This window comes from Poecilia reticulata, linkage group LG3 (genome assembly GCF_000633615.1).
Source record: "Poecilia reticulata strain Guanapo linkage group LG3, Guppy_female_1.0+MT, whole genome shotgun sequence".
Lineage (NCBI taxonomy): Eukaryota > Metazoa > Chordata > Actinopteri > Cyprinodontiformes > Poeciliidae > Poecilia > Poecilia reticulata.
The window spans coordinates 22705825-22720836 of NC_024333.1; the positions used below are offsets into that span (position 1 = coordinate 22705825).

Genomic DNA, 15012 nt, shown 5'->3' on the forward strand with positions numbered 1-15012 from the left:
CCTGCCTATTAGATACTACATTTGATGGAACATTTCTGGAGTGGGTTGTAAATGTATTTTGGCATCTGACTTGACTTTAACCAAACCCTTGGTTGCCTCTTTGATGGACTTTTGAAAGTGCTTGGATAAAAGTTGGATTTTTAGGTAATTTTTTGTTTCAGGAATGTTTTTGCTAGACAATTCCAGAGTCCATCCTTATCATATTTAGACTATAGTTTACACGAATGCATAAAAAAAGTAAAAAATAATAAAAATAAAATAACTTTATAAGGTACGTCCTGCTGCTCAAGCACTTTGATGCAAATGCAAAACCAAAGAGTCATAATTACTACTTCATGAATTGGTTCATTATTCCTTGGGAGAACTTTAAAGTTTTCTACACATGAAAACTGTACAGATGATGTGTCTTCCTTTTACCATGACTATCTGACTAGCATGTTTAACAGTTAATCCTGGACTGCATTAAAAGTATTGTAATTAACTTGCTTTACTTAACTTTATATGTCCTGATATCAAAGTACACAGCCACTGGAAGGGAAATGAAAGCTTGTGTTGGGGCTAATCGCTCCACTCAGAAGGTGCCATTTTCTGAAGAACGATGACGAATTTCCCCCATTTCCCGTTTCTCTCTGTGTTGCAGCGCTGCCAGTTACAGAAAGAGGGAATATCCCCCACGTCTCTGGAGAGTGCAGACAACAAGCAAAACATTGTGACCAGTAACTTCAAGCACTAGCGGACACTGAAAAAAGCAACAACCGGACGGGACCTCGAACAAATTCTGAGAAGCAGGGACGAAAGCTGCTGTAATCTGTCAGTAAACAAACCCTCAAAGGGTTGAGACCGGACTTGGAAAAAAGAGTAAGTCGTGGCCCCAAATGATTGCCTTAATTACACATATATAAATGTATGGAGTGATGATACTAAGAGACTTATAAAATTTAAAGATGTTTTCTTTTGATGTGAAAAAGTGTCTTGTAAGGAACAGATGTGAATATTTTACTATGATAGAGATGTTCGGTTGTAATGTCGACATTACGTTTTAGCTGGGTCAGCTTTGTAGCCATCATAGGTTCTTAAACAGTATGTTGGCTGTCTGCTCTTACGCAGCCAGCACAAATTTATTTTTCTTGTTTCATATTGTCAACAGAACAAGGCTGGCCTGAGTTGCTGGCAACAAAAATCTTGATTTATATTCATAACACAAGAAAATCCTCATTTAGAAGATGTTTAAAGTTATGGGAGAGCACGCAGCACACTGAAATACATCGGAAGAGTATCTTCTTTCATCAAGATCCACTTACACTAAAGCAAAGATGTCAGTCACATAAACACCTGTCATAAATATCTGCCACATTCACTTTCTATCAGGGTGAAATGGCAGACGAAACTCGGCGAGCTTTCACCTTCCGGTTTATTGATGAGATAAAATACTTTACTCTTTTTCCTTTTTTTTTTTTTTTCTAAGATTCAAATTTAGAGCTGACCAGCTGCTTTGCTGATATGTTTCACTCTGAATTTACTGTATGCAAAAGTAACATGAACATGTGTTCTATATTTTTTTAAACCTAGCCTTGATAATTACATAACCAAAGGTGAAACCCTGAATTTATTGTATGTTGTGGACTTCTGAAAAACGTTGTGATATAGATGCACTCCGAACAGGAGAGGGATTTAAAAAGAAAATGTAAATATCAGACGTTTATACATGTGTGTCCGAAGATGTGTTGCAGGTACAGTAATTTGAGACTTTTTTTTTTTTACACTTTCTTTGACTGTTATGACCATCAAGTATCAGTTTGGTTTGTTGAAAGCATGATAAAATCACATTACTCATGTTGTTACTAATGCTGCTCAAACATTCTTCATTGCTGTTGATTTTTTTTCTTGCATTTTAGATTTTGTTTTATTTTGTAGTTTGCCGATCATTGTGCAGCTTTGTCTGAAAACCATTGGACTTAGTTACATCTCTTAGACCTGCAATGTTGCCTGTGAATGAAATGAGTAGAAAAGTCAGCTGCCCTTCCAGTAGTAGAGTAAGTAATAGCTCATATTTCTTTTTATAAAGACAGTGTTTTATTTCTTTATATTTTCCTTTTCCACACCGTGTTAGTTACCCTGGCACTTAAAAGCTTGAATTTAGACTTCTTAAACTTAGTGTTTCCTAAAGAAAATCCAAAGTTCACATTCCTGCTCTTTCTGAGAATTTGTATTTGTACTTGCCTCTTAAATTGTATCCCTCAGAAAAAAAGAAAAAATGTTTACTGAATGTTCCAAATATTTCCTTAGTGTCAAGAAGCTTGTAACCAAGAAATAGTTTTAAAATAAATGTTAGGTAGTTTACAAAGGAAATCATTATGGAGAAGATGTATATTGAGAAGACACAGCCAATTATTTTATTGTCTTTTTGTTAATAAAAATATTTTTTTTAACCAAGACCCTAGGTTTTATTCAATGAAGAGAAAATGGATTACTTCTCTAAAATACAAATGACATAGAAAATAAACATGAAAACAGCAAGAGATTGTAGCGTACAATATTGAGAATTTTCTTCTACTGAAAATAAAAAATGTAACATTGGTCCAGGTATAGTTAATAAAAAGTGAGCAACACAAAATGTCATCAGAAACATTTTGTGTCATAAATATCTGACATGAAACATTAGGGTTCTGGTGTTTGGCACTGTTTGCTTCTGCCATTGTTTACGTCTGGATTTAACGCCTCTGATAATATATTTACCTGTCAGATTATTATTGTTGATTGGTACATCATCACAACAGTAATGCAGAGGCTCTACTACAGGTTTAGTCTATTATGGTCACTTCAGATTAAACTGTATTTTGGCTAAACAAAATAAGTCAAAGTTGCAAATTGTGAGACAAAACGGACAGTTTAATCTGAATCAGCAACAAAAGAACCAAAATGATGTCATGATCATTTCAAAATTTAAGCTTTTTAAAAGTTGACATTTTAAGATAAATATGTCCCTCAGTTTGTGTACAACCTGTGGAAAGTTATGATGCAAAATCAACTTATTTCCTTCAACAAAAGGAAAATGATCTGCCCTGTAAAAAGGCACTAGGCCGACATTGTTCTATATGAAGATGATGAAATTGAGATATGAACAATTTCCAGTTTTGGATAGAAAGTGTAATTTGTTCAGTCTAACTATGCTAATGTATAACATTATTTTTTATTAGTGTTTGGGAATTTAAAAACATTTACCAACTGATGATTTGATTCATTTGAAATGTTTTATTCCTCCTCAAGTAAAACTTTAGTAAAAAATATTGACAATATTTTTTACCATAAATGTAATATTTGAAAAATCACTTATGTTTACGTTCATTTTATGTTCCCCATTGGGAATTCTCTGAACTTCAGCTCCAAATTGCAGATGAGAAGCTGATTTTGAGGGGCCATTTAGCCAGTTTTGTATTCCCCATGCAGGAGTGTGGAGCACAAACCGCAGCTTCAGCCTTGCGGAGAGGAACATACCTACTTTAATATGGCTGAGAAATATTGCACATAGTTTTATTTAAAAGAAATGAGCACCTAATATTTGACTTGTAGAACAAAATCACAATCAGGGTCGAATTATATTTTACAGGCGGTCGTTAGAGGTGTGATACAGCCAAGCTGTTTCTAAAAAGCTAATATTTGAGTCAAAGCACCTCATTAAAAGTTCAACCACATCCTGTCTACAGGACATATCAGAAAAAGAATTATCCAACTCACGCATTTCTCTTTTTTTTTGAATGACAACATAAACAGGGTGTAAAAATATGTTCAGAATTGATTTTGTCCAACTGATCTTGTCATATTATGCATCTCCAGCGTGAGCTGTGTGACACCAGTATTGGCTCCCTAAATCCCATCAGCTCCGGTCGAGGAGCAGGACATTACCTGAGGATTGAAATCTGAACATTTGCTCCCCAGGTGCTTAGAGACCTTAAACGATGATATCACACCAACACTAAACTGTGCCTGGGAGGTACCTACTTAACACATCTTAAGGTACAAATGATTCAGCTACAGCTTGATATAGCCACAAGGGTAACATGCCCACAGGTTAGGAGATTCAACAAGAACATGACCAGCCTGGGAATTGATCCTCCAGTCAAGCGGAACAAACAATCTGGATAGCCTCTAACCGATTTCCTTTATCTGTGAATTAAAATAATTTATCAGGCTGTGGGGCTGCAGCGGCGCTGATGCATGGCTCACTTACACCTGCTTTAATAAGCGGTAGGGTTGTAACAAAGAGAGGATTCATGCTAAGTCATGCAAAGGAGACAGAGCATCCCAAGGGCTGATGGTGACTTTGGGCTGCAGGGAGCAAAAAGCATAGACGCTAAATTAAAAGGAGATATTTATCCAGAACATCTCATGAGTGGAAGATGAATATGATTTTGTATGTCAGTGCTGCTAAATCATCAGCATAATTAATGATAAGTGGTGTGACTGAGCAAATAATCCAATAAGGTGTGAAGGTTGAGATGTAAACATCTTAAATCAGAAAGACCATCAGATATTAACTTAATAGATTTAAATTAATAAGTTAAATACACAAAAAAACACCTTGTTGATGATTGGTTTAACAATCAGTTAAGTGTTTTTTCTGTTGAATAAAGTTTTTATATTTTCCTTGAGAAAATGTATAGGATCCCAGAGTGTTATTTAAATATTTAATTGTGACAGTCCTAAACTGTCAACAAATAAAATAAAAATGATCCCAAATGATCAAAAGGAAATCATGAACATTTTATGTTTTTGCCAGAAATTTAAATATGCACTGTATAATGCGATAAGGTTTTATTTTGTCTTAAATAAACTGACCAAATGGGATATGTTTTCGTTTTACACAGCCAACTCTGCAACCTTCTCTAAAACGCCTTACTATTGACATTCTCTGCAGCAGATAGACTGCATGAACTGAAAGTACTGCATTAGTCTGAGTATAAAAGCTAATGTAACAGCCTCAGAGAAATGTTGTCTTGACATCAGAATAAAATCACACCTGCCTGGAAAGTCTTCTGAAATGCAAAATGGGGACACAAGTTGAATTTGTAATGAAGTACAACACTGTTTGATTGGAAACCTTTCAGATTGCTTTTAAACAATTTATCTCCTGCAGAGCAGAGTCACTGCTGCAAACACTCTCCAGAGGCTGGATGCATGCATTTAATCTATCTGAATTCATATAAAAAAAAGCTATTTATTAGTTTACTAAAAATACATGCTAATGAAGGAGCTTACTGCTAAAGCATCAGTCCAGTAAAACCTTCTGTGACATGTTTGAAGCTCTGTGGAGAAAGTAGTTGACTTTTTCCACAGAGTGCAATATTTTTATGAAATAAGGAACACAGGATTGAAACGGTGAACTAATGTGTGGTTTGAAAACAAAAGCAGTAATGAAAACAGAAGCATATCTTATCACAGCACCTGTCCTCAGCCCTTTGAGTCTGCTTAGCTTTGGTGTGTGTACTGAAGCTAATGTGATATAAATGAATTACACTGGCCTCCCTATGTCAAGCTTTGAGATTTCCCTCTTACAAAAAATGATGAACCAAGTGGGTTTGTCCCCGTGGACGGGAATAAAGCAACATAAACCGCAGCTAGAGTTACTGAGCCATTGGTCTAAGAAAAGCGAGAAATATCAACTGCTTGCTGACTTAGAAAATCGTGGGGGTTTTTTGGCTGTAAACTGAGTTTCTTTAATTGTGGGTCAAATAAAAAACAGCTGGAATACATTGACTTTAGCAGTTAGGGTGATCAAATTTACAAATCTTTTCAAAATTTGAAATATCTTGAGAGACGGCACAAATAACAGTGGCACCTTGAAGCACTACTAAACTGAAACAAGTTGCAATTATATTGCAGTTTGTTCAAAGGCCTTTTAATAGTATTCTTAATTCTTGAACTTTTTCAGATGTTACATTACAATCACAAACATGGTTTTAGGTTTGTAACGGTACATCTAGAAAGTATTCCCACTGCTTCACTTTTTCCATATTTTGTTATGCTGCTGCCTTATTCCATATTGTATTACAATGATCTCTTTTCTTAAAATTATCTACACAAATATCCCACTATGATAATGTGGAAAATAAGTTTTGAGATTTTTGCAAATTTTGTAATAGTAGAAAACCAAGAAATCACATTTATGTAAGAATTCAGTGCCTTATGATGTTATCACAGCTTAAATGGAGTCCAACTGTGGTAAATTTAGTTGATTGGACTTGATTTGGAAAGGTACACACCTGTCTATATGAGGTGTGTACCTTATGTAGACAGTGCTGGTCAGAGGTCAAACATGAAATATGAAATCAAAGGATTGTCTTGAGGCACAGAAAGATTGTGAGAAGGGCCTTAGTCAAAGAGGTGAATGTTAAACATCTCTGGATGATGTTTTTCTGAAAATGACTGACTGACTCCTTCCATCCAACCTGATGGATCTTTAGAAGAGCTGAAAAAGAAGAAAGCCAAATTGACTATAAAGACTGTTGTGCCGAGTTTGTGTCATTGCTGCCAAAAATGACAGAAAGACTGAATACTTATGTAAATATATCTATTTTTTTTTCTATTTCTAACATTTGCAAATACCTCCAAAGCTTTTTTCCATTTGTGTGTAGAATTTTGAGGAAAGAAATTCATTTATTACAATTTAGAACAAAGCTGAAACAAAACGTGGAAAAAGTGAAATGCTGCTGTGAATACTTTCTGGGTATTCTGTAACCGAAATTCTGTGGAATTAGGTGGAAAATGTCTGTGCACATCAATTTTCAAGTCTTTTCCTAAATTATGTAGGTCTGGAGTTTGACTGGGAAATGGTAACATGAATATACTTGGATCTTGTCCATTTTAGGTCTGGCTAAATGTTTAGAGTCATCTTGTTAACAAGTGAAGCCCCATCTAAGTCTTCTGCAGCCTTTAACTTTCTGGGACTGGCCTGTATTTGTGTCTCACATCAACTCTTACCAGCTTCCCTGTTCTTGCTATAGAAACAGCAGGAACAATAACATGATGGTGTCAGCACCAGTGCTGACGATTTTTCAGCAATGGTGAAAAATGGTCGACTTATAAGTTAACTTATAAGTTTCCCTTTTTGGGAAACGTATAAGTTGCTATGATAGAAAGTTAATTGTTTCCAAATCTGGCATGCTTTTTGAACCAATTAACTTCCATCAATTGAGATCTTTTCAGATTTTATTAGTTAAAAAAACAAAACAAGCAATGGAAAACCAGATCCGTTTCCTTCCACTTGACAATTGTGAAAAAGTTCAAGGAATTTGAAAACTTTATACTCACTATACTTTTTACAAAACAAAAAATCTCTTCTATGATTTAATTTACATGCATTCAGCTTTTTTCTCTAGCTGTAAAATTAGTTTTTGTGCACATGTGCTGTTGAAGCTGTAGCAGATGTTGCCTTCATTTAATTGCATTTGTCTATTAGCATGGTTTATCATTTACAGACAGAGCTTAATGAAGGAGGGCCGGTGTGTGTAAATGGTAGAAAGTTGCACACATAGTAAACACAATTGAACAATGTATATTTTTACTTTTTAATCCGAAAAGAAAAAAAAAGTGGGACAAGCAAACCAATAATCATCACTTTTCTATGCAAACTAGTGCAGTTTGGTCAGCCAAGGCTACAATCATATTTGCATTATGATTGAAATCCAGCATATCTATCGTCATTAACAATGATTCTCACGGTCGTTTTGAATGCCCAGAAGTAAACAGTTCTTTAAGAGATTGCTGCAGATGGTCTGTGATGGAAATTATATCAGTTTGTGGGACAGTAAAGGTGGTGGGTGCATTTACTTTCAATGTTCCTACTTCACCTGTGTGTGCGCCTAATAATCAAACTGTTCATTTGCCACCATCACTCATAAAAAATACCATCAATCAGCAACAGAAAAACAACAAAATGAGTATTAATGAACTTGTAAAATGCTTCTGCGGTTCAGGTGTTGAGAATTATCCACGTGCGTTTTGCCCAGCCTTGCTTTTATTCTGCATGATGCTTTGTTTTGAGAAATATGCATTCTAACCCAAGGTATGTTTGTATTCTTTTCCAACGAGGGTGCTCCTCTTCTTCCCTTTCTCTGTATCTCTGGAGCTCGTCACTTCTGACCTTAATTCTCCTGTTCCGTTTCCTTCATTTTGTTTTACTTTGTTATTTTTTTGGCGGGGTAAACCTTCCAACTTCTGGATTTTCTACATTCATAACATTTTGTAGACAGCAATATGAGATGTGATTGAAAATGGAATATGTGCAATGTTGATTAAAGAAAAATATAATATATTCAATAAAAATTCAGAAAATAAAACAGTTTTAAGATGTGTTTTTGGAAACATTTCAATTCCGTGGCATTTGCTGTTTGAGACAGATTTAGTCGGAACGTCAAAATGCCACTGATGCTGATGAAACCCAGAGAAATGACCTAGTCTATGCTACTATATTTGCCTGACACCTAAAATATTTAATCCATGGTAGTCTAATAAAAGCAGTTTCCAGAATGGTTTCGTGAACAATTTGATGACTACCGAACTGTCGACGAGTAATCCATCAAAATACAATATCTTAATTAGCTAATGGGGAAAAGAACTGATTTATTTATCCAACTTTCTATTCATCTGCTGTACTCATTTGTCATCTTATTCATATCCGAGATCAGATCACAGGGGCAACAAATCCAGGACAGGAACAGACATTTGTCCTCCAGAGTGATTCTCATGCTCATTTTTTATCTTAAGGTGTTCCCAGGGTACACGGGATTTAGAGTAATGGCAATTAATTTAAGAAATTGCTTTATAAATAGCCAGCGCAGCAAATTAGGGGATTTATCAGATGATGGTGTGCTATCCAGTGACAGTAAGATCCTAGTGTTTTTTTGTCAATACCCCAATCACTCTATTGAGTATCCAAGTGTATCTGAAATCACCTCTCTATGCATCTGAAATAGTCAAGCTGTAACAAGTTCACTTGCGCTTTAATGGCTCACAGACATGTGAATACCATTACTTAATCCTAGATGATGCAGATGCTCTGTCTGCACATATGAAGATGAACTCACATCAGCATGTTGAATGCTTGTAGAAGCTCCATCTCATTGCAGACCGATATATTTTCTGATTGATTCAACTAGTAATCATTTCAACACTTGTGAGGTTCAAACTCTGCATAAAGCACCAACTGTTTGGACTGAGATGATCAGCTGATCCTTAAATATGGGAAAACATAGCAAAGTCAAAGCACACATTTGTGTTTCCTTACGATCTTACAGCAGCTTGCCCTTGTCCAGACAGCTGCGTTTTAGGAAACATGTTTTATATCATCTGATAAGTTTCTTACTTGAGTCTCTGTAATCAAGTCTGGCTTATAAACTTGATCTCAGGTTTTAGACAGGGACATATTTAAATGTAATCCTACAAAAAAAATATATTTAGTTTTTCAGTTAATCTTTGTTTTACATTAAAATGTGCCTGATGATCTGAAACATTATAGAGTATCAAAAAGCAAAAACAGAAAAAAGCTCCAAAGAAAAATCTTTGTTATTGAAAAAAAAAAAAGTTCCTGGAATTAAATTCTGAAAACAGAGCATGAGGGGAAAATACTTTATCCACCAGCCTGCATCTTGGTTGGCCCACTATCACACCCACAATTTGAAGCTGGGCCTTCATAAGTTTGTTTATGGAGGAATGAGGTCCAAATGTGATTAAAATCACAACTCACTGAATTCTCTAAATGACATTTCAAGCAGTTTCTTCTGCTTTGCTACGAATGCCAGATGGACGTTGTTGTACTAGACATCTGGGTAAATTCAAAAGCAAAATGTTTTTTTAAAATAATTCACTCCCCTCTTTTATACATCCCCACTGATCCTAAACTATTCTGTCACTGCTATTCTGGTTTGAAAGCAGATCTAAACAGATCTGAGAAAACATGGCACATCTCACTCTCTCTCTGCTTTCTCATCTCATTTGCAGTCGACTGAAGTGTTTGGACATATTTTTGAAAGTTTCTTTTCCTCAGCTCCATCAGCGGGGGGTGAATATCACAGTGACAGAACCTTTCATCCACACAAGCTTTTAACGACGGCTGCTTTTGAAACTCGATGCCCGAGCTGTTCATGTTCAACAACGTTTAAATATTTTAAGTGAGTCCGTTGTGGTGCAATTACTTGACTCTTGGACAAACACCAGGTCATTCGTCAAGCTGCTGATGGATGAAGTCGGCAACGTTTGTACTCTGCCTCCTCGCTTCACAACACAAAGTCCTTTTGGGATGCACAATGTTTTACTTTCAAAAATTCTCAGGTGACGCCGAAACAGATACGATATATTTTAAAGTTTAACAAACTTTTATCAGGAGTTTGTTGACTGAAAGGTTCATCTTTTGAGTTTACATGGTTTAAAAAAAGAAGAGCAATGTAAAAGATATATTTAGAAACTCAACCTTTACAGCACACTCTACAAAACACATCTCACTGATCATTCACAGGGGCGCTGTATACTACTGTCACTCATGCTCCAAGCAACCAGAAACATGAGTTAATGTCTGCCACTAACTCACTCAGCTGGCTGCATTGTTCTGCCAGTAAGAGAGGAGAGGCAGTGATGTAAAAATGCATATTTCACTCTCAAACGGCCTACTTTCAAAAGTAAACTGCGTGTACTTGAACATCCAGAACAGATAATTTCAGTAAAAAGACTTTATAGATTGAAAATTATGCAGGCATTATAAAACAAAAGTATTAAAGGGTTGTATTTCCTCATTTTATGCTTCTTTTTATCATCTGTTGCATCTGGAATAGAGTTTAAACAGTTATTTTGTCAAATAAAAGTCTAAATAATAGAGTTTCAGCTTAAATTAAAGAGTTCATTGTTCCTTAGGTCTTTGACAAAAACTCTTTGTCTGAAACTTTACTGGTGGATCCCAGAGTTTATAAAAGCAGAGTGGGAAGTAGTTATTTTGGTTATTATTGTCCTGTTGAACCGCATCTTAGCTTTTGTCCATGTGCCAGACTGTCCTTAAATGTTTTTATACGACATTTAGTCAGTGATTTCGATTAGCGGCTCTCCAACTTTTAAATAAGTAACACCCCACTAGACAGAAATTTTCTATATAATATCTACAGGTCCTTCTCAAAAAATTCGCCAATTGTGATAAAGTTCATTATTTTCCATAATGTAATGATAAAAATTAAACTGTCATATTTTAGATTCATTGCACACCAACTGAAATATTTCAGGTCTTTTATTGTTTTAATACTGGTGATTTTGGCATACAGCTCATGAAAACCCAAAATCCCTGTCTCAAAAAATTAGCATATCATGACAACGTTCTCTGAACGAGCAGTTAACCTCATCATCTGAATCAGAAAAGTAACTCTAAACACCTGCAAAAGATTCCTGAGGCTTTTAAAAACTCCCAGCCTGGTTCATTACTCAAAACCGCATTCATGGGTAAGACTGCCGACCTGACTGCTGTCCAGAAGGCCATCAATGACACCCTCAAGAAAGAAATTTCTGAACGAATAGGTTGTTCCCAGAGTGCTGCATCAAGGCACCTCTGTGGGAAGTCTGTGGGAAGGAAAAAGTGTGGCAGGAAACGCTGCACAACGAGAAGAAGTGACCGGACCCTGAGAAAGATTGTGGAGAAGGGCCGAAACATCCAGAGCCACCGTGCACAGGCGTGTGCAGGAAATGGGCTACAGGTGCCGCATTCCCCAGGTCAAAGATCAAGCCACTTTTGAACCAGAAACAGCGGCAGAAGAGCCTGACCCAGGCTACAGAGAAGCAGCACTGGACTATTGCTCAGTGGTCCAAAGTACTTTTTTTGGATGAACGCAAATTTTGCATGTCATTCGGAAATCAAGGTGCCAGAGTCTGGAGGAAGACTGGGGAGAAGGAAATGCCAAAAKGCCAGAAGTCCAGTGTCAAGYACCCACAGTCAGTGATGGTCTGGGGAGCCATGTCAGCTGCTGGTGTTGGTCCACTGTGTTTTATGAAGGGCAGGGTCAATGCAGCAGCTATCAGGAGGTTTTGGAGCACATCATACTTCCATCTGCTGAAAAGCTTTATGGAGATGAAGATTTCATTTTTCAGCACAACCTGGCACCTGCTCACAGTGCCAAAACCACTGGTATTACTGACCATGGTGTTACTGTGCCCAATTGGCCTGCCAACTCTCCTGACCTGAGCCCCATAGAGAATCTGTGGGATATTGTGAAGAGAAAGTTGAGAGACGCCAGACCCAACACTCTGGATGAGCTTAAGGCCGCTATCGAAGCATCCTGGGCTCCATAACACCTCAGCASAGCCACAGGCTGATTGCCTCCGTGCCACGCCGCATTGAAGGCTGCAAAAGGATTCCAGACCAAGTATTGAGTGCATAACTAAACATAATTATTTCAAGGTTGACTGACTTTTTTGGCATTAAAACACATTTCTTTTATTGGTCGGATGAAATATGCTAATTTTTTGAGACAGGGATTTTGGGTTTTCATGAGCTGTATGCAAAAATCATCAGTATTAAAACAATAAAAGACCTGAAATATTTCAGATGGTGTGCAATGAATCTAAAATATATGACAGTTTAGTTTTTATCATTACATTATGGAAAATAATGAACTTTATCACAATATGCTAATTTTTGAGAAGGACCTGTACATATATTGTAGTATTACCTCCAAAAGTCAGATTTTTTTTTTTCAGTTTGTTGTGTTTTTTCCACAACTAATAAGAAGGGAAACATTGCACATCAAAATTAGAAACTTGCAAATTCAAGAATGGCAAAACAAACAATGAGACAGAGTTCGGTCTGGCTGTCAAAGGTTTAAAATAGAAATACCAGCAGGAATAAAGATTTGAAATATGATTAAAACTTTTCCATACATAATTAAATGACAACCTTGATTTGTGAACACATTTCCGCTGGACTGCATAAAACATGGCTGCATATTTATGAATCTACACAGTAACTACTTTGCCTTTGATTCGCCTTACAAACAGCTGATTCCAAAAGGGCTGCCAAAGGTAGCCCAAGTTGCCTGAGTGGGTTGTGTACCACAGTTTAAGAACCACCATGGATTTATGATCCTGAGCTTACTCTGTAGTTACACTGTTTTAGGGTTAGGTTGCTGCATTTCCCCACTTTGTTGTTTATTTGCTGCTATTAACTTTGTGTACTCTGTTTTTCTTTCTCTAGAAAACACTGCATGCTCAGTGCTACTTGTTTACGTTGTGAACTTTTTTATGGATGGYTTCATTTACAGAGCTATTGCCATCATTAACCAATGTGCTCTCTTTGTTTAATGTCTCATTAAAAGTACAACTGGATCAGTGCTTCTGTTTTTAAACAGTGTTTCTACTGGTCAGATACATTGACAGTTGTTGCTAGCACTGATTTGGTGGACTCTTTTTCTTTGTGATTGAAAGTAGTCCTTTTTCAGTGTTTATACAGTTAAATGCACCTCTTATTCCTGAGTCAGTCCCTTCTTGTATCCATTTAATGCTTGGCATGCTTCTGCTGGAGGTTCCTTCCTTTTAAAGCAGTCCTTTCTCTACTGTTGGCATACACTTGTGCAGAACAAATGATTACTGGAAGATAAATGACTCCATGCATTTTTCTGAAATCTTTCTTAGATAATTGGCACTATAAAGTCAACTGATTTACAGTGTACTGTATCCAAATCACTGTCAAAAATCTTGTAAGCCCTTGAGAAGTTTGGCTTCTTTGGAAAAAAACATATAACAAAGACAAAGAGTGAAAACAAACTCTTAAATCTGAATAAGCCTTTAAATGCAAGAACTCTTTCAATGGAAACTAGGTCTTGACAAACATACTAAGATATATTGTTTAATGAATTTTTTTTACAATAGACAGAGCATAAAATTCATAATCTTTGGTTATTAATTGTAAAGATGGTGCTGTTGCAGAGCTGTCTTGACATCAAACTAGTTAGAGCATCCGTTTCCATCTTCCAGGAAAAGACCCCACTCCTCAGAGGTGTAAGACAACACCTACCAGAGAACAATATCTTGTCACATGGTCCGTGGTTGCTTCTATTTAGCCATGCCAAAGMATTTGGCACACACCGTTACTGTCTGGATGGAAACCCAATGCCGCAGCAGTGTACACGTCGAGACTTGAAATTCAATCCCTCCAACCCCTAAAGGGTACCTGACTGCTTGTTTTACAAACAACGGCGGCGTCATGGGACAGCTGATGGAAAAGTTGTCAGCAACAATTGTTCCTGCTGCTATGAACAAAATGCTTTTTTACATTCCCAGGATGTGAGTAGGCCTTTTGCCAGACAAAAGTCAGCATGATGCAAGGCAGTGACCTCCATGGGGAGCATTTACCAGCTTTTGCACAGACCCATCAGTGCTGACCTTGAATATACTCCCTCAGTATACTCCTTTCAATTTCCTTCTATTATAATTGACAGACACGTAGAAGGGTGTGTTTTCTGGTTAAAAATATGGCTTCACTCAGGTGGCTTCACCAATGTGATGTGATGTGTTTTGGAGTTCATTAGTTTAAGCAGTTGTGCATGTCATAAAAGAAAGGTAACAGTTTGGTGTATTAAAGATATTAAAATAGTTTCTAATGCAAGTTCAAACCCAAATGTATCACTACTTACAACTTTTTAAAAAAATCAAACTAGATAAATTCTTCTGCTTATCTGGGGTCAGGTCGCAGGGGCAGCAGCTTCAGAAGGGTGGCCCAGACTTCCCTCTCCCCAGCCACTTCTTCCAGCTCCTCCAGAGGAATCCCAAGGCGTTCCCAGGCCAGCTGAGAGACATAGTCCCTCCAGCGTGTCCTGGGTCTTCCTCGAGGCCTCCTCCCRGTGGGACGTGCCGGAACACCTCACCAGGGAGGCATCCAGGAGGCACCCCCGGGGCCCTGCCACCGAGGAGCGTTTTGGCAACCTCGTCCCCAGAGATTGGAGAGCCCAACCCAGAGTCCCCAGGCTCAGCTTCCTCAACAGAAGGCAT

At 37.2% G+C, this 15012-nt stretch overlaps 1 protein-coding gene across 1 annotated transcript in view; it reads left to right on the forward strand.

The window, feature by feature from the left end:
* kcna4 (potassium voltage-gated channel, shaker-related subfamily, member 4) overlaps positions 1–8336 on the forward strand; it is a 66449-nt gene extending 58113 nt beyond the window's left edge. The window contains exon 3 of the mRNA XM_017304047.1: positions 641–8336. The gene's annotated coding sequence lies outside the window, so the exon portion shown is untranslated. The remainder of the gene's footprint in view (positions 1–640) is intronic.
* Positions 8337–15012: the final 6676 nt, after the last annotated feature.